Consider the following 14,664-nt stretch of genomic DNA (forward strand, 5'->3'; position numbering starts at 1 on the left):
AGGTTCAAGGTGTGAGCCAAGCAAGGTATGTGGCTGAGTTTTGAAAGGGCTATGGCTGCCACAAAATTACGGCCGTTATCACTAACTACCTTGCCTGCCTCAAGATGTACACTGCCCAGCCATGACTCAGTTTGTCACTTCAAGTACTCAGCCAGCACCTCGGCGGTGTGTCTGTCGCCCAAACACATCATCTGCAACACAGCCTGCTGACGCTTCCCACTAGCTGCTCGATAGGGGGACAACTCGTGTGCAACGGTGGCAGCTGCAGATGGAGTGCTCGTACGACTGCGCTCTGTGGACGAGCTTTCGCTTCTGGAGGAGGAGGAGGAGGAGGGTGGAACGCCTACAGCCAACTGTTTCCTATACCGTGGGCTAGGCAGCACTGTCCCACCACCGCTGTCCCCTGTGGACCCTGCATCCACCACATTAACCCAGTGCGCAGTGATGGACACGTAACGGCCCTGGCCATGCCGACTGGACTTTGCATCAGTTGTGAGGTGCACCTTTCCACTCACTGACTGCTTGAGTGCATGGACAATGAGGTCTTTCACATGATGGTGGAGGGCTGGGATGGCTTTGTGAGAGAAGAAGTGGCGACTGGGTAGGTCAGAGCATGGTACTACATAAGCCATGAGTTCGCGGAAAGCTGCGCTTTCCACCAACCGATAGGGCATCATCTCAAACGAGATTAGTTTGGCAATGTGGGCGTTCAAACCCAGTGTACGCGGATGAGAGACTGAGTACTTTCTTGACCTACTCATAGTGTCTGGGAGGGTGAGCTGGACTTGAGAGCTGCATATGGTGGAAGTAGCGGTGGACAGGGCGGACTGAGAGAGGGTTGATGATGGTGATGGAGTTGGTGTTCTTACTGATGGCCTAGATTCAGTATTTCATTGATATAACAGTGGGATTCCCTGACTGCTGTGGCCTTGCAACGACACCTCAACATTTGCTGCTGTGCTAACCGGTGGGCTTACAGTGGGGGAAACAATGTAGCGTTGCTGACTACCTTCTTTGTGATCAGTTGCACATGTGGCACTTGAGGTTTGGTGTTGTGTCCACGCTTGCAAGTGCATGCTGGTTAAATGTCTAAGCATGCAACTGGTATTCAAATTTTTCAGATTTTTCCCTTGGCTAAAGGTCTTTGTGCACTTCTTACAGATAACCTTGGCCTGATCATGAGGATTTTCTTCAAAAAAGTGCCACACTGCACTCTTCCTACTTTGGCAGACATTTTGCGGCCTAGCACGCTGTGATGTTTTGACCCTCTGGACAAGCTGTCCAGCAACTCTTTTGATTTTTGGAACCTGTCTTTGGAGTGCTCCAGGCCTGCCAGATAACAGCTGTTGCGATGTCGATGTCTGCTGTGGATGCTCCTCATCTGAGCTATTGGAAGCAGCACCCTCTTCCCCCAATGGATGCCAATCTGGGTCAACAACTGGGTCATCCATCACCTCCTCTTCAATGTCATGTGCACCTTCCTCTGTGTCACCATGTATGGTGGTATAGTGTGCGGGAAGGGGCACCTGAGTCTCATCAGGGTCAGAATCTGGCTCTGTACACTGCGAGGACAATGTAGTGCTCTGAGTGAATGTACCAGCAGAATCATCTATCAGCGGCTGTGCATCAGTGCACTCCATGTCAGATTCATCTTGGCCTGGGTAATTCACCATTTCACTTGATAATCCAGGCATGGTATGTGAAAATAGCTCCATGGAGTAATCAGTAGTATGGCCTGCATCATCCTTCAATCTTGGTTGGGGTGAAGGACACAAGGAAAGGTGTGGTTCATGAACATGAGCCTCCAATGACGACTTATGGAGCCAGACGATGACGCAGGCTCAACACCTCCTGCATTCGGTCCTATTTTGCTTTTGACACTACCATCAGATCCACCACCAACACCATCATTACCAGCTGCCAACCCCCGCCCAATTCCGCGGCCTCTTCCACCAGCCTTCCTCATTCTTGGTAGAAATGTAGACAAAATCCAACAAACTATATAGTAATGTAAAACAAGGTACAAGGTGTCTATAGGACAGGGGAGATTTAGATTTTCTGCACACAATAGTGGACACTGGACACTTTTGGATTGTGTGAGGCCCACTGAATATCAGAGCGCTATGTCACAGGCTCGATGGCACAGGTGTGAAAAAAGTGAGTACAGGATAAGGGAGATTTTGAATTTCTGCAGACACTTGTGGACACTGGACACTTTTGGATAGTGTGAGGCCCACTGAATATCAGAGCGCTATGTCACAGGCTCGATGGCACAGGTGTGAAAAAAGTGACTACAGGATAAGGGAGATTTTGAATTTCTGCAGACACTTGTGGACACTGGACACTTGGATTGTGTGAGGCCCACTGAATATCAGAGCGCTATGTCACAGGCAGAAATTGGCTAGTGTATCACAAACTACAAGAAGTATGTAGAATTGGGCAGAATAGGAATCTCCCTAGAGTGTAGGTCTGTAAGAACGGAACAAGTCCTCCACTTATGCTTCCACAGTGACACACAGATAGCTTCACTGTGGCTGTGATAACAGCCGTTACACGGTACTGTGTGAGGAGCGTACACCGCTGTATGGTGTGAATAAATGCACGCTCAGTACCTCAGCAGGACAAAAAAAAAAATTGGGATTGCTTTTAAAAAAGCAGTTTGCAGAGCAGTGGGGAAACAGCAATGCAGCTGTCAGGAAGCCTTAGAAGGCAGCCTAACAACCAACACCGCTGATCCACCACAACATAGCCTCCCCTTGCACTGCACACACAGTGACTGGTGTGTTGCACAGGCAAAATCTCTAGCAGCAGAAGCAGTTTTTTTTTCTTCTTCTCTGCCTAACGCTCTCCCTACAGAATCAGCAACCTCTCCCTATGCTAAGATCGGCAGAAGTAAGATGGCGGTCGGCGTGCACGCCCTTTTATAACCCCTGTGACGCCCACCAAAGCAAGCCAATCACTTGCATGCCCTTCTGAAAGATGGTGGTGACCCCTGTCTATGTCATCACGTTGCCCACAGTGTCCATGGATCCTGATTGGCTGAAAAAGAGCGCAAAACAAACTTTTGAAAGGCGACTTTGGCGCGTAAGTCGCCGACCTCGTGGCCGACCTCATCCTAGGGTCAGATTTCGTTTCATGAAACCCGACTTTGCCAAAAGTCGGCGACTTTTGAAATTTTTCGACCCGTTTCGCTCAACTCTACTCAACACTAAAAAAACTGCTGAGATGGTTGTGGATTTTAGGAAAGATCAACATGAGATACTTCCAACCTACATCCATGACGAAGTGGTTCTTAGGGCCACAGAGACCAAATTCCTTGGTGTTATCATCTCTCATGATCTTAAATGGGGGAAAAACGTGGATGCTGTTATAAGAAAAGCACAACAGAGGATGTTCTTCCTGCGTCAGCTGAAAAGATATGGTTTGTCTAAGAATCTGCTGATCTTATTCTTTAATGATGTCATCAGATCTGTGATTTGTTCCTCTCTGATAGTCTGGTATGGGGGAGCCACTGCGCATGACAAACTCCGCTTACAAAGGACTTTCAGAACAGCAGAGAGAATTATAGGTTCCCCCTGCCTAAAATCCAGGATCTTTATGATAAGAGTATTCGATCCCACGCATTGAAAATTTCATCCGATCCCTCTCACCCGGGACACTCCTCATTCCAACTACTCCCTTCAGGACATCGCTTCAGAGTCCCCATATGCAGCACCAACCGCCATATGAACAGCTTCTATCCACTCTCTGTTCAACAATTAAATCGTCATGTGTAGACTATATACTGTATCTGTCTTGTTAGATGTTACTTGTTGTATCTGTTATATATTATGTTGCCTCTTTGCCACAAAGAATTCCTTGTATATATGTAATATGTACTTGGCGATAATAAATTTGATTTGATTTGATGTTGTCAGATGTTTATAGACTAAAAGAACAATTTACATTTTACTCAAAAATATACCTATAAAGAGAAAAATCAGACAAACTGAACATTTGAAAGTGGTCTCTTCATTTTTGCCAGAGCTATATATATATATATATATATATATATATATATATATATACATACACACACACACATATACAGGGTCGGACTTGAGTGTCTGGGGCCCACCAGGGGAATGGACTCTAGGGGCCCACCCTGCGGACATAGTATGCCATACAGTATTATGAGCACCCACATAGTTCGCCATACAGTATTATGGGCACCACATAGTCCGCCATACAGTATTATGGGCACCCACATTGTCCGCCGTACAGTATTATGGGAAACCATATAGTCTTCCATACAGTATTATGAGCACCCACATAGTACGCCATACAGTATTATGGGCACTTCATAGTCCACCATAGAGTATTATGGGCACCTCATAGTCCGCCATACAGTATTATGGGCAACCACATAGTCCGCCATACAGTATTATGGGCAACCACATAGTCCGCCATACAGTAATATGGGCAACCACATTGTCCGCCATACAGTATTATGGGCCCCATATAGTGCTCCTCCATACAGTATTATGGGGCACCTGCTCCTTCATACAGTATTATGGGCCCCCTGCTCCTCCATGCAGCACATTATGGCCCCCCTGCTCCTCATTGCAGCACATTATGGCCCCCCTGCTCCTCCATGCAGCACATTATGGCCTCCCCTGCTCCTCCATGCAGCACATTATGACCCCGCTGCTCATCCATGCAGCACATTATGACCCCCCTGCTCCGCCATGCAGCACATTATGGCCCCCTGCTCCTCCATGCAGCATACTATGGCCTCCTCTGCTCCGGCACAGCTTCCAGGGAGCATGGTGATGAGAATGATATACTATTAAACTGCGTAGGCGACAACCATGGGGCCCCCAGAAACCTATTTGTCCTCTCATTGTGGCCCCATCAGGTAGCCGGCACAGCTTCCAGGGAGGGTGCTGATATTATATATACTATTATACACTGCGTAGGCGACCACTGTGGGGGCCCCCAGACTGGGGGCCCCCACGGTGGCCACCTACACAGTGTAATAGTATATTTCACCACCCTCCCTGGAAGCTGTGCCGGCTACCTGATGGGGACCCAATGAGAGAAAAAAATAGGATTCTGGGGGCCCCAGAAACCTATTTTTCCTCTCATTGGGGCCCCATCAGGGAGGGTGCAGAGACAGCAGAGCAGCTCACCACGCCAGGCTAGCCATCATTCTCTACACAGGGCAGGCCGCAGGGCAGGAGTCAGACAGGGAGCCCGGCGGAGAGCACACACCATCACCACCACACAGCCGGGTCGGCACTGCAGGATAGCGGTAGTCGGGGGCTGGCAGAGCAGAGCTGCCTGACTCCGAGGAGGAGGACACTGGACGCACTGGGCAGGCTGCAGGAGTCAGACAGGGAGCCCGGCAGAGAGCACACAACACCTCCACACAGCCGGGCCGGCACTGCAGGACAGCGGTTGTCGGGAGCCGGCAAAGCTGCATGACTCCGAGGAGGAGGACACTGGACACACTGGGCAGGCTGCAGGGCTGCAGGATTCAGACAGGGAGACCGGCAGAGAGCACACACCACCACCACCACCACACAGCCGGGCCGGCACTGCAGGACAGCGGTAGTCGGGAGCCGGCAGAGCAGAGCTGCATGACTCCGAGGACGACATTGGACGCACTGGGCAGGCCGCAGGGCTGCAGGAGTCAGACAGGGAATCCGGCAGAGAGCACAAACACCACCACACAGCCGGGCCGGCACTGCAGGACAGCGGTATTCGGGAGCCGGTCGAGCTGCATGACCGAGGAGGAGGACACTGGACGCACTGGGCAGGCCGCAGGGCTGCAGGAGTCAGACAGGGAGTCCGGCAGAGAGCACACAACCCCACCACCACCACACAGCCGGGCCGGCAATGCAGGACAGCGGTAGTCGGGAGCCGGCAGAGCTGCATGACCGAGGAGAACACTGGACGTGGCACTGGGCAGGCCGCAGGGCTGCAGGAGTCAGACAGGGAGCCCGGCAGAGAGCATACAACACCACCACACAGCCGGGCCGGCACTGTCCGGCACTGCAGGACAGCGGTAGTCGGGAGCCGGCAGAGCTGCATGACTGAGGAGGAGGACACTGGACGCACTGAGCAGGCCGCAGGGCTGCAGGAGTCAGACAGGGAGGCCGGCAGAAAGCACACAACACCACCACCACACAACCAGGCCGGCACTGTCCGGCACTGCAGGACAGCAGTAGTCGGGAGCCGTCAGAGCTGCATGACCGAGGAGGAGGACACTGGACATGGCACTGGCCAGGCCGCAGGGTTGCAGGAGTCAGGGAGCCCAGCAGAGAGTCCACCACCACCACTCACCACCACACAGCCGGCAGAGAAAGTCCACCACGCACCACCACACACAGCCATCAGCCGAGGACATTGGCCTAGTCTGTGTGACTGTCTGTCTCCCCTAGTGTCCCCGCTGGACCCCTTCCCCTGCTATTTTATACACTAGTCTGTGACTCACCGGACCCATGGACAGGAGGGCTCAGGGCTGCGGTACTGTAACAGACAGGAGCGGGAGCAGCAGGATGAGCGGCGACATCCTCTGTTCTGTGTGCTGGCGCTGCTATTAGCCAGGCAGCAGCCAGCTACAGAAGAGGAAAGAAACGCGGGGTGGTGACTCACTGCCCGTGCGAACCACTGCAGCGCAAGGTCACGCGGCGGCCAGGAGAGTGACTCACCCTCATTACCAGACACTCAGGAGCCTCCTGAGACAGCCAGCCAGGGAGCTGCCGCCCGACCACGCGTGGCGTGCGCAAACAGAAGTAATTTACACGCGCGCTCTTAAAGGGCCCGGCCGGCCCCTAACATTTAAAGGGGCAGGAAATTTAATGGGGCCCCCGCGACCCTCGGGGCCCACCAGGCATTTACCCGGTTGCCGAGCCTGTATATATATATATATATATATATGTACAGTGTATACATAAAACTTTATCTCAACCTCACGTGATTCTGTCATCACCCTCATCTTGACCTAGGCCTAATCAATGATGCTCTGACTGATTACGTGACATTTGACCCCAGCTATCCCTCTGACTACAGCTTTTAATTTTCCTTGCTCTCTTGCCTTGTCATTCCAGATACTGATTTAGCTAGACTATTCTTGCCTCAGGCTTGCCCCTCCAACCCCATTGTAAGTACAGATTCCTGTGTAGGGGCACAACAATGAAGATCAGGGTTTCCTCTGGGATCTGCCAAGCAGAGTGACTAGCCTCAAGTCTGTCTGAGGTAGCCTTTTTGCGTAAATGGGACAGACATAACAACACTAGAGTATCTTTGCTGTATTATTTTTTTAATACCCTTTAAATTGAATAGACACTTTAATGGAGACACGTGAATATGTAAAATTGGAGCTTCTGTATTTGGAAATTAAGCCCATGACCCCCAAGGACACCAGCCCTGCTATAAGACATATCTTGAAAGAGATTGAACATTTGAGTACCTTGTTCTTGTTTGTCGCAACTGCGAGAAGCTATCCAGTCCGTATGGGCAAATATTCCTGCAGAACTATTTCAATCCAATTGCATCAATGTCCAAAACAATTGCTGAAACTCAAGCCCAAAGAAAGACCAACTTGCTACTAGATGGATGACTCTAATAAAGTGACCATTTAGTGTGCTTATTTTAACATTTCACCGACATATGACCTACTGTTACATCATATGCCGGCTCCCTGACTTTCATGCGGACTTGCATGCCAAGTCTGCCTTTTCCCTGGCACATGACAATGGCATTAAACGTAATCACGGGGTGCCGATGGGTGATCATGACTCATATATTTGGTATCACTGCATTTGTAAAAGTATGATCTATCAAAATATAAAATAAATTAAACTGATTGGTAAACAGCTTAACATGAAAAAAAATACCCAAATTATGTTGTCACTGACAACTTAGTGTTGTTGTCGCTGCGATCAAAATTTCTCTTACTACATATAACCTACATAGTATAAATATCCTTACAAATTAGGTCATCAACAATTCAGGGTCCCATTTCCCATTATAGGAAGAAAAGTGGCTAGGCATGAAAGTAGGAGTCATATAAATATAAATTATAATTCATAATATAGAATTTTTGTTGCCTCCATGTTCAAGATAACATTGAGTCACAAGATAAAAGTTCAGCAACAGCTGCAAAACTTGAAGTTGTAGCCTATTTACAGCTGAGTCTTCCCTTGGGGTCTAGTTCTTCACAAGTGTTGCAAAAAGAAAGACAGGCTAAAATGGTGTTATGACTTGTAACTTTTGAGTCATTGACAACTGTTACAGTATCGCATGACCAGACTTCTAAACAGATTTTGGCTATTGAAAAAACGTTGTGCTCTCGTAATAATTGATAATCTAGTCATACGAAATCAACATATTCAAGACTAATATGTCAATAGAAGATAATCACATGGTAATTTAAGTGAGTATGCTCCAGCATTTTGAATTTGGGCTAAAGAGATTTTAATGGGCTGTTTAAGCACATTTAAACAACCTCAAGTTGTACCATCTTTATACTTTGAATAAATGTGCCTCATGTCATTAAGGAGGTTGCCCACTTTCAGAAAAGTGGGAAGCAAAGCAAATATAAGTGGACTGAAAATCCTCCAAAAATTCAAAAACCAGCAGAAAGAAGGCAATGATGTTTACCTGCCCATGTCTCCAGACAAGTGCAGGATGCAGCAGACCCATGTAGTTAAGATGGCTGTAACACAGGTGCAAAATTACTGATGAGACAACCACTCGCGGCCTATCAATCCATAGATGGGGCAGTTGCTTAGTATGTTATTGCACAATAGAGACTTGTATGCAGTGCTGCTGTTCACACAATGTTAATGCACCGCATCCAGGTTAACAGCCTATTAGTGATGCCCATTACTGCCCTGACTGGTGTATGGGGCCTAATGATCATAGGGGGCGTCTTTTCTGGTCATTGGGCCCCAACAGCAGGCTTCTGCTGGTGCAGGGCCCGCCTGGGCCCACACAGCAATAGTTAAAAGCTGCCAGCCAATCGGAGGCTGACAGCTGACGTCAGCGCGCATGTCGCCGGCGTATGACGTCATTGTTATTCGCAAGCAAGTGACGCTGAAATGCCTGGGGTGGACGTCGGCGCTGGACCGCGGCCAGCCGGGCCAGGTAAGGAGGTGGTTTTTTTTTTGTTTTTTTATTCAAAGCTACAAGCCTGGGGCAGGATATGGAGACCTGGGGGAGCATGTGGAGACAGATGGGGCAGCATGAAGGAGACAGATGGGGCAGCATGAAGGAGACAGATGGGGCAGCATGTGGAGACAGATGGGGCAGCATGTGGAGACAGATGGGGCAGCATGTGGAGACAGATGGGGCAGAATGTGGAGACAGATGGGGCAGAATGTGGAGACAGATGGGGCAGAATGTGGAGACAGATGGGGCAGAATGTGGAGACAGATGGGGCAGAATGTGGAGACAGATGGGGCAGCATGTGGAGACAGATGGGGCAGCATGTGGAGACAGATGGGGCAGCATGTGGAGACAGATGGGGCAGCATGTGGAGACAGATGGGCAGAATGTGGAGACAGATGGGGCAGAATGTGGAGACAGATGGGGCAGAATGTGGAGACAGATGGGGCAGAATGTGGAGACACGGGGATGCATGTGGAGACAGATGGGGCAGAATGTGGAGACAAGGGGCAAAATGTGGAGACACGGGGCAGGATGTGGAGACAGATGGGGCAGAATGTGAAGACAGATGGGGAAGCATGTGGAGACAGATGGGGTAGAATGTGGAGACAGATGGGGTAGAATGTGGAGACAGATGGGGCAGCATGTGGAGACAGATGGGGCAGCATGTGGAGACAGATGGGGCAGAATGTGAAGACAGATGGGGCAGCATGTGGAGACAGATGGGGCAGCATGTGGAGACAGATGGGGCAGCATGTGGAGACAGATGGGGCAGCATGTGGAGACAGACGGGGCAGCATGTGGAGACAGATGGGGCAGCATGTGGAGACAGATGGGGCAGCATGTGGAGACAGATGGGGCAGCATGTGGAGACAGATGGGGCAGCATGTGGAGACAGATGGGGCAGCATGTGGAGACGGATGGGGCAGCATGTGGAGACGGATGGGGCAGCATGTGGAGACGGATGGGGCAGCATGTGGAGACGGATGGGGCAGCATGTGGAGACGGATGGGGCAGCATGTGGAGACAGATGGGGCAGCATGTGGAGACAGATGGGGCAGCATGTGGAGACAGATGGGGCAGAATGTGGAGACAGATGGGGCAGAATGTGGAGACAGATGGGGCAGAATGTGGAGACAGATGGGGCAGAATGTGGAGACACGGGGATGCATGTGGAGACAGATGGGGCAGAATGTGGAGACAAGGGGCAAAATGTGGAGACACGGGGCAGGATGTGGAGACAGATGGGGCAGAATGTGAAGACAGATGGGGAAGCATGTGGAGACAGATGGGGTAGAATGTGGAGACAGATGGGGCAGGATGTGGAGACAGACGAGGCAGGATGTGGAGATAGATGGGTCAGCATGTCAAGACAGATGGGGCAGGATGTGGAGACAGACGAGGCAGGATGTGGAGATAGATGGGTCAGCATGTCAAGACAGATGGGGCAGGATCATGGGGCAGGAAGTGGAGACAAATGGGGCAGGATCATGTGGCAGGATGGAGGCGATGGAGACAGATGGGTCAGGATCTTGTGACAGATGGGTCAGGATCTTGGGACAGATGGGTCAGGATCTTGGGACAGATGGGTCAGGATCTTGGGACAGATGGGGCAGGAACATGGGACAGATAGAACTGTGTTTTTTTTATTAATGATCAGTATTGCAGTATTCAGTCACTATGTGGTGGTTGTATGTGGTCTGCTCATGGTGTGGTGGTATTTGTTCCTTGTATGTGGTATTATTGGTCACTATGTGGTGGTAATATGTGATATGGACATGGTGCTGTGGTATTTGTCCCTTTCAATGTGATATTCTTGGTAATTTTAAAAATTGAAAACTAAATAAAAATATACCTAAATTGTATTGGATATTTTAACAAATGTTTAATAGGTTAGAGTAGAGTAGAGCTCAACCAGAGGAGCCTACCTTGTTGCGGTGGCAGAATAAAAAAAATCTTTTGGCCAAAACAATCTGGTGATGGGAACTGTTAATGTGTGATTGGTGAGAAATGGAGTTTTCCAAGAGAGCGGTGGGACTGTGGACAGTTCAAGGGGTGGAGACGGGGCTGGCGTGGAGCCTGGGCGGAGTCTCAAGGGGGCCCCGAAAATGTTGCCAGTATGGGACCCCGAAATTCCTCGTGGCAGCCCTGCCCACACTATTAGATCAGGCGGGCAGCCCAGCGCTATCCAAATGCATCCCATGTGAACAGACACCACAGTTTACAAGACTCAATGGGCCTGGCTGCATTCTGAAAAATTAATTGCAGAAAAATACATATAAAAATATGTGAGCTATTAGTCAATATTCAGAAAAGTAGGCCCAAACGTTTTAAAAATTAGTTAACATACCAAACTCAGCAAGTACTCACCCTCCCTGGATCCAGATCCTGCTCCCCAACACTGCTCCAGTCTCAGACTTTTGACTGTAGCAGTGATGTCATATCACTGCTCTAGCCAATTACTAAGCTCCTCAACTGTGCTGAGAATGATGTCACACATTGCTGAGCTCAGTGCATGATTGGCTAAAGCAGTGATGCGTGCTGATGACGAGACTTCAACATTACAGTAAAAACACTGAGTCCGGAGCAGCAGCTGGGTGCTGGCACAGTACTCAAGGAGTTTTTAAAAAATATAGGCATTTTACAACTCTTGGGGTCCTTTTTCCTGAAAGTGAAACATTGAACAGGACAGATTGAATTAATTCTGAATTTCAGTGCTCAGACTACAAACTTCCATAATTATGCCTAATGGTCTGGTCTACATTCTGATGATAGTTTGTAGTAGAGGTGCCAGTAATAGAGTTGAGCGAAACGGGTCGAAAAATTTCAAAAGTCGCCGACTTTTGGCAAAGTCGGGTTTCATGAAACGAAACCCGACCCTAGGATGAGGTCGGCCACGAGGTCGGCGACTTACGCGCCAAAGTCGCGTTTCAAAAGTTTGTTTTGCGCTCTTTTTCAGCCAATCAGGATCCACGGACACTGGGCAACGTGATGACATAGGCAGGGGTCACCACCATCTTTCAGAAGGGCATGCAAGTGATTGGCTTGCTTTGGTGGGCATCACAGGGGTTATAAAAGGGCGTGCAACGCCGACCTCCATCTTACTTCTGCCGATCTTAGCATAGGGAGAGGTTGCTGATTCTGTAGGGAGAGCGTTAGGCAGGGAAGAAGAAACAAACTGCTTCTGCTGCTAGCGATTTTGCCTGTGCAACACACCAGTCACTGTGTGTGCAGTGCAAGGGGAGGCTATATTGTGGTGGATCAGCTGTGTTGGTTGTTAGGCTGCCTTCTAAGGCTTCCTGACAGCTGCATTGCTGTTTCCCCACTGCTCTGCAAACTGCTTTTTTAAAAGCAATCCCAATTTTTTTTTTGTCCTGCTGAGGTACTGAGCGTGCATTTATTCACACCATACAGCGGTGTATGCTCCTCACACAGTACCGTGTAACGGCTGTTATCACAGCCACAGTGAAGCCATCTGTGTGTCACTGTGGAAGGACCTGTTCCGTTCTTACAGACCTACACTCTAGGGAGATTCCTATTCTGCCCAATTCTACATTCTTCTTGTAGTTTGTGATACACTAGCCAATTTCTGCCTGTGACATAGCGCTCTGATATTCAGTGGGCGTCACACAATCCAAAAGTGTCCAGTGTCCACAAGTGTCTGCAGAAATTCAAAATCTCCCTTATCCTGTAGTCACTTTTTTCACACCTGTGCCATCGAGCCTGTGACATAGCGCTCTGATATTCAGTGGGCCTCACACAATCCAAGTGTCCAGTGTCCACAAGTGTCTGCAGAAATTCAAAATCTCCCTTATCCTGTAGTCACTTTTTCCACACCTGCTGCATCGAGCCTGTGACATAGCGCTCTGATATTCAGTGGGCCTCACACAATCCAAGTGTCCAGTGTCCACAAGTGTCTGCAGAAATTCAAAATCTCCCCTGTCCTATAGACACCTTGTACCTTGTTTTACATTACTATATAGTTTGTTGGATTTTGTCTACATTTCTACCAAAAATGAGGAAGGCTGGTGGAAGAGGCCGTGGAATTGGGCGGGGGTTGGCAGCTGGTAATGATGGTGTTGGTGGTGGATCTGATGGTAGTGGCAAAAGCAAAATAGGACCGAATGCAGGAGGTGTTGAGCCTGCGTCATCGTCTGGCTCCATAAGGCATCGAAGGCTTAGTTTACTAGGAGTTGGCAAACCGCTTTTAACGCCAGAGCATCAGGAAAAAGTTTTGTCTTACATTGCTGACTCAGCCTCCAGCTCTATCGCCTCCTCTTCTGAAGTTGTAAAAAGTAAAAGCACTGAGTCGTCATTGGAGGCTCATGTTCATGAACCACACCTTTTCTTGTGTCCTTCACTCCAACCAAGATTGAAGGATGACGCAGGCCATACTACTGATTACTCCATGGAGCTGTTTTCACATACCATGCCTGGATTATCAAGTGAAATGGTGAATTACCCAGGCCAAGATGAATCTGACATGGAGTGCCCTGATGCACAGCCGCTGATAGATGATTCTGCTGGTACATTCACTCAGAGCACTACATTGTCCTCGCAGTGTACAGAGCCAGATTCTGACCCTGATGAGACTCAGGTGCCCCTTCCCGCACACTATACCACCATACACGGTGACACAGAGGAAGGTGCACATGACATTGAAGAGGAGGTGATGGATGACCCAGTTGTTGACCCAGATTGGCATCCATTGGGGGAAGAGGGTGCTGCTTCCAATAGCTCAGATGAGGAGCATCCACAGCAGACATCGACATCGCAACAGCTGTTATCTGGCAGGCCCGGAGCACTCCAAAGACAGGTTCCAAAAATCAAAAGAGTTGCTGGACAGCTTGTCCAGAGGGTCAAAACATCACAGCGTGCTAGGCCGCAAAATGTCTGCCAAAGTAGGAAGAGTGCAGTGTGGCACTTTTTTGAAGAAAATCCTCATGATCAGGCCAAGGTTATCTGTAAGAAGTGCACAAAGACCTTTAGCCAAGGGAAAAATCTGAAAAATTTGAATACCAGTTGCATGCTTAGACATTTAACCAGCATGCACTTGCAAGCGTGGACACAACACCAAACCTCAAGTGCCACATGTGCAACTGATCACAAAGAAGGTAGTCAGCAACGCTACATTGTTTCCCCCACTGTAAGCCCACCGGTTAGCACAGCAGCAAATGTTGAGGTGTCGTTGCAAGGCCACAGCAGTCAGGGAATCCCACTGTTATATCAACGAAATACTGAATCTAGGCCATCAGAAAGAACACCAACTCCATCACCATCATCAACCCTCTCTCAGTCTGCCCTGTCCACCGCTACTTCCACCATATGCAGCTCTCAAGTCCAGCTCACCCTCCCAGACACTATGAGTAGGTCAAGAAAGTACTCAGTCTCTCATCCGCGTACACTGGGTTTGAACGCCCACATTGCCAAACTAATCTCGTTTGAGATGATGCCCTATCGGTTGGTGGAAAGCGCAGCTTTCCGCGAACTCATGGCCTATGCAGTACC

The 14,664-nt window shown here is 49.3% G+C and overlaps 1 long non-coding RNA gene across 1 annotated transcript in view; it reads right to left on the minus strand.

The window, feature by feature from the left end:
• Positions 1–6,753, minus strand: part of LOC141098439 (uncharacterized) — a 124,947-nt gene extending 118,194 nt beyond the window's left edge. Inside the window, exon 1 of the long non-coding RNA XR_012234230.1 lies at positions 6,696–6,753. This is a non-coding gene — a long non-coding RNA (uncharacterized lncRNA). The remainder of the gene's footprint in view (positions 1–6,695) is intronic.
• Between the last annotated feature and the right edge of the window lie 7,911 nt (positions 6,754–14,664).

The sequence above is a fragment of the Dendrobates tinctorius genome, unplaced genomic scaffold (assembly GCF_039654945.1).
Source record: "Dendrobates tinctorius isolate UK_male_01 unplaced genomic scaffold, ASM3965494v1 ptg000091l, whole genome shotgun sequence".
NCBI lineage: Eukaryota > Metazoa > Chordata > Amphibia > Anura > Dendrobatidae > Dendrobates > Dendrobates tinctorius.